The sequence below is a fragment of the Cryptomeria japonica genome, unplaced genomic scaffold, assembly GCF_030272615.1.
Source record: "Cryptomeria japonica unplaced genomic scaffold, Sugi_1.0 HiC_scaffold_86, whole genome shotgun sequence".
Taxonomy (NCBI): domain Eukaryota; kingdom Viridiplantae; phylum Streptophyta; class Pinopsida; order Cupressales; family Cupressaceae; genus Cryptomeria; species Cryptomeria japonica.
This window is the reverse complement of record NW_026728908.1, coordinates 252,675-268,509: the sequence shown is the minus strand read 5'-3', so window position 1 is coordinate 268,509 and position 15,835 is coordinate 252,675. Positions and strand designations below refer to the sequence as shown.

Here is a 15,835-nt window from a genome sequence, read left to right as displayed (position 1 = left end):
AGGACACATGTAAATGCCGCTAATGTTTGTGCACACAACCATCTCAAACCCACTATTGCAAGCAAGGGGTCCATTTGCACCCAAAGGAAAAGATGAAAGGGATTTGATTCTAACATCATGTCAATCGAGGTTGATGAAGAGACAAGATGCAAAAAATGCTTTAAATGCAAGTCAAGTGGGCCTAAGCTGAAGAGGTGCGACCCCAACCTAGATTGCCTATATAAGGGAGGTTGTAAAATCATCATTTGACATCAAATCAATCCAATCAAAACAGATTAAAGAGGAGAAAATCTGGATCAAGTCTTTCATCAGCGATTTTTGCCTTGCTTAACAAATGAATTTCATCATTTTATTGTGCGAACTTGTGTAGACCAGATTTCATCCCTCAAAATTCGACTTAAGCATGTGTATTCCTATTTTTTTCAATGCTATTTCGAGATTGAAAAAGGTTTTTTAGGGGCTTGATTTGTTAGGTGTTAGTCTTTCTTTTTTAGGGACTTGAAGGACCTGTAGAAAATGAAGGCTGCGATGGACAAGATTAGGTAGAAAGCTTTTCTTCTACCAATTGTGCTTGGTTGAATACAACATCAAGTGTTTCTAAGGTAGTATATTTCAACTCCCTAAACAAGTGTTCTTCTAATTCACTCCTGAACTTTAGGATTAGAGCAACACCTGGATCTTTAACTTGGAGTAATATCCTTAGTCGATTAAATTGGTAGATATAATCTTGCACTGACATCTGTCGTCCTTGTCGCAAGCAAAGCCACTTGACGTGCAAATCTTGGTCATACTTGGAAGGATAGAATGTGTCCTTTAAAGCTGTGACAAGTTGATTCCATGTGCTGATTGGATTTTGAGCATATTGTCATTCAATGACCAAAACCTTAGCAACACCAGAGAGCTTCAATTTTGCAAATGGAAATTTATCATCATCAACGATCTCATTGTCAGCAAACCATGTCTCAATATCTTGAATCCAAGTGTAGAGCACATCAAGATCTCGAGATCCATCAAAAATATTGACCTCACATTTGGCTGGAGGTTGGTGGCCTTCAAAACCAAGAAGTCGCTGAGTTGCAATATCATTGACTTTATTATTCAATGTAATTATCACACCGGCAAGTTCGACAACTCTCTTAGTCAAATTAGCGGCTATGTTATTGCGAGTTAGAGCCAATGAATACTTTACACCTCCCAACAATAAAAATAGACAAACACTATGGACCAACTCTACCAAACTTGGATTGAAATAATTAAATTGAGAGATCTATGAGTGTTGGAACAAAACCAATTTACAAAAATAAATAAATTGAGAGATCTATGAGTGTTGGAACAAAACCAATTTACAAGGGGGTTTGGAACTCCACTAGACATATTGTGACAAATTTTTAGAGAAAAATACCTATCAAATCACAAATTATGGAATTAATACTCTCCCAAGTATATCAAGATAAAAATTTGAGAAACATTCGGGAGAACTTGACAAAAATAATTTTATATGAAAGAACTTAAACTCCATATTTTTTAATGCAAAACCATGCCAAAAGGATCAAAACCACATTTTTTCACCCAAAACCGTGTTTTGGTACTCAAAACCACCAACAAAACCGCCTTTGCCTTTGGATTTAGTAGCTACAACAGCAATCTTAAAAATGCAATAACTTTTTCAAAACTTGATAAAATTCAAAACCGTAAAATGTTTTAGAAAGCTCTAAGGAAGAGGCTTTGGACCCATGAAACCATTTAACAAAGTAACTCTTATGTAAAAGTATTTTAATGAAGCCTATTAATGGCCTTCCTAGGTTCATCCAGATGCTGATTCAAACAAGGTTGTAACATGGATCAAGCCGGAAGAAGGATGGGTGAAGATAAACTTTGACAGGGCATCAAAGGGCAATCTGGGCCCGTTAGGAGCAGGATGCGTAGCTCAGGATTGGACTAGGAGTATTGTTGCCTTTGGTGCAAAGAAGTTGATGGACGAGACGAATAATGAAGCCGACGATCGCTACTCTATTGGTAGTCGAAATGGCGAGAAGACTCTCAATCCCGAGACTACATTTAGAAGGAGATTCATTGGTGATCATCAATGCAATTATCAAAGGTGAAGCCTAGGCATGGAAGTTAAATAAATATATAAAAATTATTAGAAATTATTTATTATTTTTCCAAAATTCAAAATCTTCCATATGAAGAGAGAGAGGAATGATGTGGCAAACACCCTGTCAAAGTGGGTGGTCGCATTTAATGAAAATCAAGTAAATGAAATCTGGGAAAATCTTAGGTGCATTCATTTCAAGAAAAGGTTGGAACCGGGCGCAGCCAAGCGCAGTGGTAATCATGAAGAATAAAGGAAACTTGCCCTCATGAAACAAAAATCGTGCGGAGTTGTATTAAGAGGCAGGAAAGGTCATTTCACTCTTCATTCAAGTGTTTTTTGGTGAGAAGAGTGATATTGTATGGTCGGCAAGTTGCAGAGCACCAAAACACAAAGGCAAACTTCACTTTGATCATAAGGAAGCAATAGTTGGCTTTTTTAGGAAAAATTTCAAAAGGAAGGTTGAGGAATGTCTTCAAATTTGAAGATCCAATGTTCCTGCAAATAGTTGATATGATGTTGGGGGAAGAATACAAGAAGTCAGAGTATAAGTATCGAATGAACATTGACATCGCATCTTTGTTCTTGGCATGGATCTTGGAGTTGGGCGAAAAAGAGGAAGTGCATTGGGTCATGAAAGAATGTGTCAAGTATGAATAGACATATGGGATGGGGGCCTTCATTGCAATGGCCAAGCCTGGTGAAGGATTTGTTGCTCACAATGGCGACTGGCTCCATGTTGCTGAATTTAACCCGCCATTGAGGTCATTTCTTCTATGGATTGCTGCTTGTGACAAAGAGGAGCATCGAGTGGAAGCCCAAGTGGGTTGGAATTTCCATTAAGATTATCTTCCTAACAGGGATCGAGAGTTGAAGGAAAAGGGACCCGAGGTGGTGAAGTGCATCAAAAAATGTCTAAAATACAAGGAGGATTACTGGAAAAGCAATCCACCATAGACCCAGAATAATGATTAAAATAGTATGAGGTTTTTATGTTGACAATAAATTTGTTGACTTTGAAACGTGTATGCAAACCCTATAATTTTTGTAAACCCTGTGAGCTATGGGCTCAAAAAGTAGTAATAGAAGGAACTATCGATATATCAGTATTGTCATTGTGCAAATTTTGGATTTTAGTTTGTAGGTGGCAGTTTAGAAAGTAATTTAAGGATTCTGTGTGGATTTTAAAGCTAGATCCATGGTTTAGACCACAAAAATACTCCTTTTTTTGTAATACTTGTAAATATTTAATATAATGCAAACCAATATTTCACTGATCAAGAAATTTGCTCTTAATGAAAGAACAGCACAGGATTTCAAAGCATATGCACAAAAAATATAAAAGAAAAGTGCTTACTTTTTCAAGCAAACACCTCCAGTAGCTTCTTGATGGCTAATTCTCCTAAAATGAGTGCAAAAGCTTCAAAAATCATCTGCTATTGTTGAGAGCTTCAAGACAGAATTTTTTTTGATAAAATGGGTTTGAAATTTGAATGATAAGTCCAAACCCATGGATCAAAGTATGCTCTGATACCAACTGATATGAAAAGAGGCAGGCAAACTGGCAGTCAGATTAAATTTGCAGACAAAATACCATAAGCTCTGCAAAAACAAAAGACAATAATCTCTACAATAAAATAAACTAGAAAAAAAAACTTGCATTCTCCATTCTCCAATAGGGGAAGAGCACCAGTAGTTGAGCACCCTAACTTCGCGCTTCTCAAAATCTTACGTGGAAATTTCAAATCACTCCCAATTTTTTACAGCAGCTTACTTGGCAAGTCCCCTACTTATAACTAAGCTTTCAGCACCACATCATCAAGTATGGTGCCACATCAGCATGGTTTTTGCCAAGGTGTCTAAAACAGCCCAAAAAAAAAGTGAGACCAATAGGCTTGCAAAAGAGGCCCCAATAGTTGTGCAGCTCACATGGCATCACCTGATTGGTTACTTTTTACAATATTAGTACATTTCCTAACAACTTTTGGTACATTTTCTAACTACTATTGGTACATTTCCTAACAAAAATTGATATTTTATGTTTCAAACAGTAGGTTTTATTTGTTCAATTTTTGGAACAAAAGGTATCAACAACCCTCACAACAATTGGTACATGCTCAACTATTGGTGCTCTTCCCCTATGTTCCATGAAGAGAAAATACATTATTATATAGGCATTATGTATGCCAAAATTAAAGATTTAAAATATCATCCAAATCTTCACAAGCAGTGGAAAATAACCAGGAGAATAGCAATTTTCTAACTTGCATTGACTTCCTAACAATTAACTAATTAGTAGTAATTTATGTTAACTTTCTAACAACTAGGAAACTAACATTTGACTATGAACTTTTAACTTTTTACATAGGATAAAAACTATCAAATATTATAATAATAATTAAATTATATACTTTAACCTATACCCTATGAATCCTCATCAGAGTATGCAACATGGGTTTTGGCAAATGATGACAATGTACAACATAAGAGGTTGTACCTCTTCTAAGAGGAATCGCAGCATTGGTAACTATATACAAGTGCAAATTATCGTTGGTTGTAAAGTGTTTAGAAGGTGAATTTATTTGTATGATTCAGAATTAATTAATCATTTCTGTTGTCATAATATTCGGTTGTTTGCATTGAGTTGTTTATAGATATTTCTAGACAAATAAGATGTAAAAATCGATAAGAGATGTTACAGTTGTACCATATAGAAATGTTAATTGGATAACTCGTTATAGTATCTTTTGAGGATTAACTTTCCATATTCAGTTGCTGCAATCTCAAGATAACATATGTTAAGTATTGGCTATTACAATTCGTAGTAGTTCCAATTTGCAGCACTGTTCATCCTTCATTTGTACTTTCAAATCTACCTGCTCTTATTTTGAATACTTCACATTTTATGCAGATTGCTTTCCAACTGCTTCACAAAATGTATTTTTCTAAATTGTTGGACAACTGTTTCTTATTATTTCTAAAATTGAATATAGAAGAGTATTTCATTGCTTTATCATTCATATTGTTAACCATAGAAACAGCAATCGCAAATAAAACGCGATTATACCCGATTAATCGGGGATCGGCAAAACTGCCGATTTATTCCAAAAAATCGCGGCAATAATCGTTGACTTTTTCAACATGATTTTCAACGATTTATTCGATTAAAATTGCGGATTAATCGCACGATTAATCAGATTAAAATCACAAACCCACGAAAAACCCTAAACTCGCAAAAAAAAGTGCGAAATAAACGAAAAAAATGATTTATAACTGCGCGACGTGGTAGGGTTTCATGCCATATCGCGCGAGATTTCAAGGGGTGCGAGATTTCACGGGTGTCTGCATTGGTGCCTGCGGGATTTCACGAGTGTTTGCGTGGGTGTCTGCGGGATTTCACGGCAGTGGGAGATTTCACCGCATTTTCTTTCCTTCTCATTCTTCCTTCTCATCTTTCTCGGAGCTACTGGAATTTCAGGTATTTTCCATATCTTTGCAATTTTAAAATTTTATTTTTATATTATGTTTTAAGAGTCATCAAGCATAAATATTTATATACTGTAAATATTTACATACTATGTTATGCGAGTATCTTTTATTTTTTATTTGTTCATTGCATGATCTTCATCATACATATCAACTAGATTATCTGATTGTTATAAATTTACAGTCAGATAATCTAGTGGATATGTATGATGAAAATTACAGTCAGGTATTTATTAATATTTAGTATTTTATTACAGTCAAATATTACTATATTTTATTTCAGTCAGATATTTATAGTAATTTACTGTTAAAATTACAGTCAGATATTACTGTTAAAATTTTATGTTTATATTTATATTTACTGTTAATAAATACAAATTTTAATATTTATTATTAACAGTAAATATTTACAGTCATATTAAATATTTATGCTTATTTACTGTTAATTATTAATAATATTTGTTAATTAACAATAAAATATTAACAATAAATATTTACAGTCATATTAAATATTTAATATGACTGTAAATATTATCAGTAAAATGTAAATAAGCATAAATACAATTATTAGTAATTTTAGATTTTTAGATTTTTAGATTTTTAGTAATAAGCGTAAATATTTTGTTTGTAATTATTAGTAATTTTAGATTTTTTTTTAATTAAACAGTTAAATATTTACTATTTTTTGTTTAGTATTTACTGTTAAATATGTAATTTGATTGTGTGTTACTGTTAATTATTAGTAAAATTTGTATTTAATAGTAATTAATTGTAATCGGAATTTACATTTTCATTTACAGTAACATTAAATTCATTTTTTGTTCAATATTTTTAGCTTTTAATATATGAAAATGTCATTTTCATTTAATATATACAGCCTATCATAGATTCATAATGTCATTTTCTTTGAAGTTATTAACATTTAATATACAAAAAAATGAAAATTTTAATATAAATGTTCAGTTTTCATGATGAATGTCCAGCATTAATATACACAAACCCAACCCTAGATCCCTCAAAATTTAAAAACTAAGTGTAATGCTTTTGCAGAACTGATTCTTGATCACAATGCCACACCAAAAAGACTTTGCATGGACACATTGCACAACAATTTCTGGTAGCACGAAGGTCCAGTGCAATTGGTGTCAAGATAAGATCAGTGGTGGAATTTATCGTTTCAAATGGCATTTGTCAAAAGAACGAGGAAATAACACTGAGATATGCAAAAAATGCCCTGCAGATGTCTCATATCAGGCAAAGCAATCTCTTGAAGGGATTGCTGAGAATAAGGCCAAAAAGGCAAGAATTGGGGTTCAACTAGATTCTACTTCTACAAATCCTAGGATGCTTGATTTGGGTGAGGATGGTGAAGATGGGAGTTTCAGGGAATCTGGGTCGACACATTATTCTATAGCACGTGGACCAAACACAGGTGGAGGAAACACTAATGCTTTCTTCCAAACTCGTACCACACCAGGATCACAAACCACTTTGGAGAGTACAGAATGAAGGAAAACTGTCACAGAACAAGCAAAGAAGGCAATTGCTAATTATTGGTACTCCTCTCACACGGCATTCCATGCTTCCAGAAATCCATATTGGCAACCCATGGTAGATGCTATTGCAGCTGTAGGTCCTAGGTTTCAAGCCCCATCTTATGAATCATTGAGGGTTGGTATGCTGAAAGATGCAATAGAGGATGTTCAAGATGTTTTTAAACAACATCGATTGCAGTGGGCTAGAACTGGTTGCAGCATCATGTCAGATGGTGGGATAGATAGAAGGAACCGAACTCTCATTAACTTCCTTGTCTCTTGTGAGATTGGCACTGTTTTTTTTTAATTTGTGGATGCATCTAATATGATGAAATCCACAAATGCATTGTTTGAGATGTATGACGTGGTAGTTACGGATGTAGGGCCACAAAATGTGGTTCAATTTATCACAGACAATGTTGCTACTTGTGTTGCTGCAGGGAGACTTCTGACAGATAAATATCCTTCCATGTTTTTTACACCATGTGCAGCACACTGCCTTGATCTAACCCTAGAGGACATTGGAAAAATTGAATGGGTTAAGGCGGCATTTCAGAAAGCTCACAAGGTTACCAAATTTGTTTATAATCACACAAGGGTTTTGGCTATAATGCGCTCTTTCACAGGAGACAAGGAGCTAGTTCGACCAGGAGTGACAAGATTTGCAACATATTTCCTTGCATTACAAACATTATGTGAACAAAAAGGTAATTTGAGGCGAATGTTTGTTTCAAGCTTCAGCTAAGTGGATGGAGTCTGGTTTCACAACTCAAGCAAATGGCATAGCAATGGCAGAGTATATGTATTCTACCACATTTGGGGAATCTATTGAACAAATTGTAGAATTTTCAGAGCCTTTAGTAAAAGTCTTGAGACTAGTGGATGGGGATAAACCCCCCATGGGATATGTGTATGAGACCATGGATAGGGCCAAGGAGGTGATAAGGAGTAAGCTAGAAAATAACAGGGATAGGTATATGCCGTTGTGGGACATAATTAATAGGAGATGGGATGGACAAATGCACACTCTTCTCCATGCTGCGGGATACTTGCTCAATCCTCTGTTATTCTATAAGACTGACTTCCTGGAAATTGATGCTGAGATCAAACAAGGCTTCTTCAAGTGCATTGAAAAAATGTTTCCCGACTTGGAAAAATTTGATGCGGCTACGATAGAGCTGGAAATGTACAAGCATGCTAAGGGCTTTCTCTCTTCTAGGGCTGCTATACAAAGCAAAAAGACCATTCAACCAGGTAGACTCTATAAACTTTTGACAATCTCTTTATTTTGCCAACCATTAAGTTTGTTAAGATTATAAGATATTCTTAGTCTTACAATATCATCTCCATATAATGTGTTTTTCAGCTGCATGGTGGGCTTCTTTTGGAGATGAAATACCAAATTTAAGGTGGATGGCAGTGCGTATTTTGAGCCAACCATGTAGCTCATCAGCTTGTGAGCGTAATTGGAGTGTGTTTGAACACATACATTCCAAGAAACGCAACCGCCTATCACAACAACGGCTGAATGACTTGGTATTTGTTCATCACAACCTCCGCTTGAAGATAGGAAAGCTCAAGGTGAGAATATTAATATATAGTTGCAGTTTTTTGAATTGTATTCACTATTCATTGGTTTTTCATTTGTAAGGGAAACACTAATTTCTACATGGGCAAAATCAGGAACTAATGAGGAATGCTTGCCAATTGACCTCGATGAGATATATTCAGAGTGCGAGTTGATTGCTACTGATGATGCTGATGATGATGATGATGTTGATGATGATTATGTTGTTGCTGATCGTCCGCTTGTGTCTGAAGATTTTGATATCATGAGGCAAGCCAACTTTCGTCCTGAATGGGTTGAAGGAATTAGGACAGGCTCTTACTCGGGAGCTTCATCATCAGGGCCTCCTGCCCTCTAGCATGTCATTGCCTACATTTGAGATTTTGGAATTTTGTACTTAGTTTACAGGTTGACTTTGTTCAAAGTCACAAACTATATTGTAATTGACATTTTGACATCTATCACCATCTAGATATTATTTATGGTGTAGTATATTTTGTGCAACGTAATCAGTGATATGAATATAAACAACGAAAATCTATTTCCTGCAATTCATGTGTTCAAGTGTCTATTTTATTTGCCTACAATATCTCTATGCTATGGAAATACCCTAAAATATATAAAAGAAGTAGTTTTTGATTGTTTTTCTGCAATTTTTTACGTTTTTTTGTATATCCGATTTTTTCCCGATTTTTTGAAAATATCTTATACTTTTGTTTTGCCGATTAATTCCCCAAACGATTATTGCTTCCTTGGTTAATACTACGCAGCTAGCCATCAGTAGGTTAATGTCCCAATCACCATATGCTCTCACCTTGCCCACATTGGGATAGTGGTAGATAATCAATTGAGGACATCACAATTGCACCTCCCAAAAACACATACACACCCACATTGTGTATATTGAATGGTATATTATGACTTGTTTGATAGTAATGTCACTAAGTAAATAAATGGTATGTTATCATTAGATTGACTGTAAGTTCATTGTGTAATTTAATTGGTAGAAGTATGACTAGTTTAACTGCATGGTGATTGTGCTTATAAATGTTAAGCTCTGTCTCACTTAAGATGTTGCATAGCTCCATATGAATCAACTTATAGAACAAGGTGTGGGCATGCATGTTATTCACAGAGGTTCTTCAGAGAGCATAGGATTTTGGGATTTCCTCAACTCTGTGGTTAAGACAATAGGGGTATTATCATAAAAGTAACTCTGCATTGGCAGTGATATTACTAGAACCTTCTCTCGATTATGAAAATATTGTAATCTTGCAAATTAACTGTCTTAATAAATTAGTTTGACAGACTTGAGTGGTATTAGAATTTTAGTCTAATTGCACTCACATTGTGGACATGTAATGAGTTGAAAATAGTTAAATGTTTTATCAACCTGTAGCACAGTAGCCTACAGTATGGCAGGTAATAGTAGTGGTTTGATAACTAAGTTTTAGTGTTTCGTTATATGATAGTTGTGCTTATGTCAAAGGTGGGCACTGCTTAGAGTCTGTAACACAGAATTTACTGTATTAATTTCATTGAGAATCTCTAACTGTAACATACACTGAACTCATGTTGCAAATTTCAAAAGGGTAAGTGCTCAGAGTTTTAATTAAGAAAGAGTGGGTTTTTTAATCCTGATGTTGAGAGTGTACAGAAGTGTGACATGCTTCTTGTAGGGATCAATGTTAAGTAATTGTGTAAATGTTATAGTAAATAGAGGTAATTGTAGATTGTATCAAGTGTGGTGTATGTTCTGTACATGGGAAGCTATGTCAAACTTGAAACGTATTATGGTTTTGTTTCCTTGTTGCAAGGATTGCTTAAGGTTTTGGCAAATGGTAGCTTGTGAGAAATTATTTGCAGAGTTTGATATCTTGTCTTATGAGAGACGTGTTTTATGTCCCATCTAATAGCAATGTTTTGACTGTACAGTATTATGTTCTAAACTATCATGTTTGTAAGAAAATGTTATTAATTACGTAACCTAACTTTCAAAGTTACCAATTGGGATATGTGCATGTGCAGTTTAGATATTAAGGAATTTGCTATTCAAAACCTATTTTTTCCTCGATATCAAGGGAATGGAAACATACAAAATGGGTGCACTTCCATATATCAGCCTATTGTGTGTATTACTTATTTTACCAGGACTTAAGGGATTAGTCAATAATTCAATAAACTTGAAATGGGAACTTAAGGAAGTAAACTTGTATTATCCATAAGATCTTGATCCAATGGTAATGGTAATAGTAATTCCATGAATGATATTGTTGATCGCTGCAGTTAACCTTGTCACAAGAACAATATGGCAATGTTTATTTTTATATGTAAAACATAGTTTGATATACCTAATAGCGATGCAAAGAGGAGTCTAAAGTGTTAAGAATGTTATCATGTTTAAGTTTTAACTAACACTTGGAACAAAGTAAAGCATTCAATATTACATGAAAGGTCAGGGCATGACCTAATGAAATCAAAGTTCTATGCTGACTAAGGCAGGGTTTCCATGAGGGGGGTTTAAGCTCTATTTTTAAGGAAGAGGTGCTCCCATGAAGAAATTATTTTTTTGCTACGGGATTATTTGGAATCTTTTCCTAAAAAATATGATCCCCTACTTTTTAGGCCTGTAATTATAAGCAGGTGAAAATGGGATGGGGCTAGAAATTGCCCCACTAGCTTAAGAATATTTTATGCCACTTGTCAATCATCTAAATTTTAGAGGGAAAACTAAATTTATTTACAACCAGCTTGCTTAAATTTAGGAGTTTAAACTCAAGTTGATCTGCACTACAAAGTTCATGGGGCCGCCAACATCCTTAAATTTAGGAGCTTAAAATTTTAAGTTGAAGTACAGTACAAAATTCATGAGACCATAAGCTTTAAAATATTCCTAAAAAATCTCAGCAGCTCCAGCTCTATTTTTTAGAAAGCCCCCCTCCATGGGACCCCAGCCTAAGTAACACTTGATGCATTACAATGCAATTCAAACAAAATATGGTAAGCATGATATGTCTACATATCTTGAGATGTCCATATCTGATCAAATAACACTTGATGCAAAATAAAAGAATATGAGCATATTGAGATAACAAGTCTTACTGCCATTCCAGCTTCATGATTATCATTAACACTTAGTTGATGACAAACTCGTGATGACATCAAGTGACACTTGATTCGTGCATGTTTGATGTACTCAATCAAGTGACACTTGATGCAATGCAAGGTGTTGCGGTTGACCAAGTGCCACTTGAGTAGACATCAAAAATGAGTCAGTCAAGTAACCCTTGACACCTGCATGAGTTTCAATCGATCAAGTAACGCTTGATAATTGTGCAACTTCAAATGCAATAAGTTAACTAACTCGATCTATGTCTCAAAGATGTATTGACTTTCACAAACTAAGGCCAGCTCTAACTTCTAGCCATTATTAGAGATACGAACAACACCTCCAAGGAAGTAGGATTTTAATTAAATCTGCTTTCTGTGGATGCGGGTGATTATCTTCTGAAATTCATTATAGGTGAACTTGATTTGTGATTAACTACAAGTCTGGCATTTGAAAAGAAATTGAAGGTCGGCATTTGGAGGTTATTGCAACATTCAGTTAAACTCTCTTAGAAAACAATCTAGCTTCCTGTTAATTCCTCCCTTGGAGACAACACTCATAACATGATATTGTTAATAGCAGGTAGTAAGGATAGTGGAGTTGATTGGAGGCTGGAGCCATAAATAAGTGAGCCTGATTTCTGATGGGGTGACGAAACCAAACGTAAAATGTCACTTATCATATAAGCTCCACGGTAAATTTGGTGGGCCTGTTTCCACATTCTTGTTGGCAGTATTCTCCAACTGACAAAATTCATGATGTTGAAGATATTTGATCCTCATTTATGTTATGACTGATTAGGTTCTCAAATTGGCATCCGTGTAAGCCGAAAATCGATCATGGGGACCAGCTAACTGTGGGTTTAGTTGCATTTTTTGCTGAGAGTAATTTGCTTCTGATCTTTTTTTCTGGTTTGTGTTTTTGCCCTGTGAATTTTTTGAGTGGTTTAGGATTCCTAGTTAATGCCAAGTAATTCCTATCCCACATGGAGGATGTAACAAAGGCTGGTTCTTCCTGGATATTAGTTAACCCTGCCTTAAGTTTCTGGCCCAAATGTAACCTCTAATATGATGAAAATTATTCTTATCTGTCACAACAGAATCATGAAATACTCTTAAATCATTCTTATTTGTCACAAAATAGTCGTGATATATTCTTAAAATGGGAATAAAAAAAAAAGAGTCTTGGTCCATGGAACCTGGTACGAACCCCGGAAAACAGTTCTTTCAAAAATTCTCCCGCCTTTCCCAACACGCAGTTATAAGAATTCCTTTCAATAAATGCTTAGTTGTTTTACTTATGCAACCTCTCTCAGGAATATGAAAGGAACATATAGAAAAATAGTACAAACCTGTGGCGCGTGTTGAATGGAAGAGACGCTTCGAAGTTGAATGCTAATTCATGCAAATGTGGCCTGAAAAACATAAGATAATCTCTTTAGAACGCAAGGCCCTGCTTTGCCTTTATGCGACCTCATCTTCTGCAATTTTGTTTTTTATTCTCAACTTACCATGGAATGCCACCGTTAAATCCTGGTGGCCTTGCCAACACATGATTGGGAATTTTCCACAGATTTGTGAGGATGACAAAAAGAGTATAGATTTAATTGTTTTAATTTTTAATTGATTAATATTCAGATTAATGTCTAGTCATTTATCACTAGAATGGGGAGAAGTGAAATGAGAGTTGGATTAAAGAGAAGAAATAGAAAAAGAAAGAAATTAAATTGTTATTAAAATTAATATAATCAAATAATGATATAACTAGCAATCGCATTTTGGTGTGCAATGGGTATGTCGAGGAAGTGTGGAAGGTCAATTAGGCAATTTTTTGGTTTTTTTTGTATACAATTATGTAGCATATGAGGTCAATTGGAAGGACATTCAGTAAATGATGTTGTTTGTGTAATAAAGGTCTTGATGGAGAAGTGATAGATTAAAATCAACTATGCATCCAATCAAAGAGATTTAAATAGAAATAAAATAGAGCCTCTAAATCATGAAGATAGTCGAGTTTCATAACAAATAGGTTCATGTTATGTTTGCAATAGGGAGAGATGATGAAAGGGGAAGCATAAGAGATAGAAAGAGGGGGGTAGTTACGGGGAAGAGCAATAAGAGATAAAAAGAGGGAGACATAAAGTGAGAGGAGAGAGAGATATAAAGATAGATGTAGGAAGTGATATATGGAGAGAGGTAGTGAGGGAGAGATATAGGGGAAGAGTGGATGGAGAGATAATCAGATAGAGATAAAGGGAGAGATGAAAGAAGATATATGGAGAGATAGAGAGAGATGCAAAGAGATATAGATATAGAGGTCTAGGAAGAGGGATAGGGGTAGAGGGAGGGAGAGAGATGGATGGATAAAGAGAGGGTGGCATTTGTAGAGATAAAGGAGTAGAGTGAAAGATAGAGGTAGAATGTAACGCCCCGCAAGGAAACCCCGAAGGGATTGAACTAAAACACTTGAAAAGAGTGTAAATAATTTTATTTTATTTTAAACTTTAATAAGTTAAATTATTCATGAAGTTAACATTTCGTTTAGATTATACAACGGAAGACTTAACTTAATACCTAAAGGGTTTCTCAACTTGGTTAACATGATTTAAACTAGCATTGTTTGGCACTAATTAATCCAATTAAGATGATTAAACATAAAACGTAATTACATTTAACCAATGGTTAATTTATCCAATAGTATGAAATATTATTAACATGTCTAGGTTTCATTCATGAGGATTCTTTCCATTACATTACATCTGATATTCAAATAAAACATATGCATTAACATTTAATTTCCATTCATACATTTGTTTTGCATCATAAGATAGAAATAACATTACATTTCACTAAATCACTAAGTCTCAGATAAACATTTACAATTTACATCTTTCCATGAAGGCATACATATCAAATAATTACAACTGACCATATAAGGTCCATGATATACAAGAAATGATCCAAATGACAAATAGGATCCAAATGGAAATACAAGATGCTCGAATCCAAAGAGCAATTGGAACACCTGTGAAGCCAACTCCTGCAAGAAGGAAAAAACACACCCGATGGAAAGTGGCACTACCACCCGACCATGTGGCTCAAAAAGAACCACCCCATTGTGCTAGGAGATAGAAATAAGACCCACTAACAACCTACACGGTATGCACACACATGGTCGAAACACAACATCAAGAAACTCACATAAAGCATAAACTCACAAAACATGACTCCACAACAAAACTCGGGTGATACCAACAAGGCTACACACTAGTGACCATAAGGGAAGAGCGTCATCACATAACTTGGTATGGTTATTTTGGCAGGACTCCATAGGTCCTGGCCCCCATCCTGGGTTATCCTAGTAACCTCTCTCGAACCCCTGGCCCCATCCAAGTCTCATGCGGACCCAACCAATCCTTTCGTGAGGACAAGGTTGTTGGTAAGCCATTCTAGGCCTTCTCACTGCATCCTGGGTCTATACAAGCACTCAACCATGAGCGGGGTACAATTATCTTATTTAATGTTTTAACTACCCAACCCCCTAATATATTATTAGGTTATCACTTGCTTAACCAACTTTTGATGAGTTATCCTACTAACCTCTTTGGGCGCGACCCCCACTCGAAAGCCACTCTTCCTTATGACACTAAACAAAAACATCTCAAAAGAACTCCAAAGTCAAAGCACAAAGGCCAACCATACCCAAGGAGTTCAACACAACTAACAGTTCACTTGGTCACTTAGATCCTACCGTCTAGGTTTAACCCACTAGATAATTCGGTCTACTCATGAGACAAGACCATTATGGAAAAATAACATAAAAGGGTCTAAAATCACAAATGACTAAATTAACTTGCAATAAGACATATTTACGAAGCCAATCATATAAGAATATAGAAAAAACATCATTCATTCGAGAACATATCTCATTGTTTTCCATCTAATTCGTTTGACCAAGTTTACTATAATTTTCTAAATTTGCGATAAAAATCATCTACTATAATAATAATTTTCTCCAATTTGAATAATAACTTCAAATTAATA

At 35.1% G+C, this 15,835-nt stretch overlaps 1 protein-coding gene across 1 annotated transcript in view; it reads right to left on the bottom strand.

Moving 5' to 3' along the window:
- Nucleotides 1-13,393, bottom strand: part of LOC131864460 (uncharacterized) — a 119,206-nt gene extending 105,813 nt beyond the window's left edge. The window contains exons 1-3 of the mRNA XM_059215231.1: nt 13,303-13,393; nt 13,144-13,206; nt 13,002-13,062 (exon numbers count right to left, since the gene is read on the bottom strand). The gene's annotated coding sequence lies outside the window, so the exon portion shown is untranslated. The remainder of the gene's footprint in view (nt 1-13,001; nt 13,063-13,143; nt 13,207-13,302) is intronic.
- Nucleotides 13,394-15,835: the final 2,442 nt, after the last annotated feature.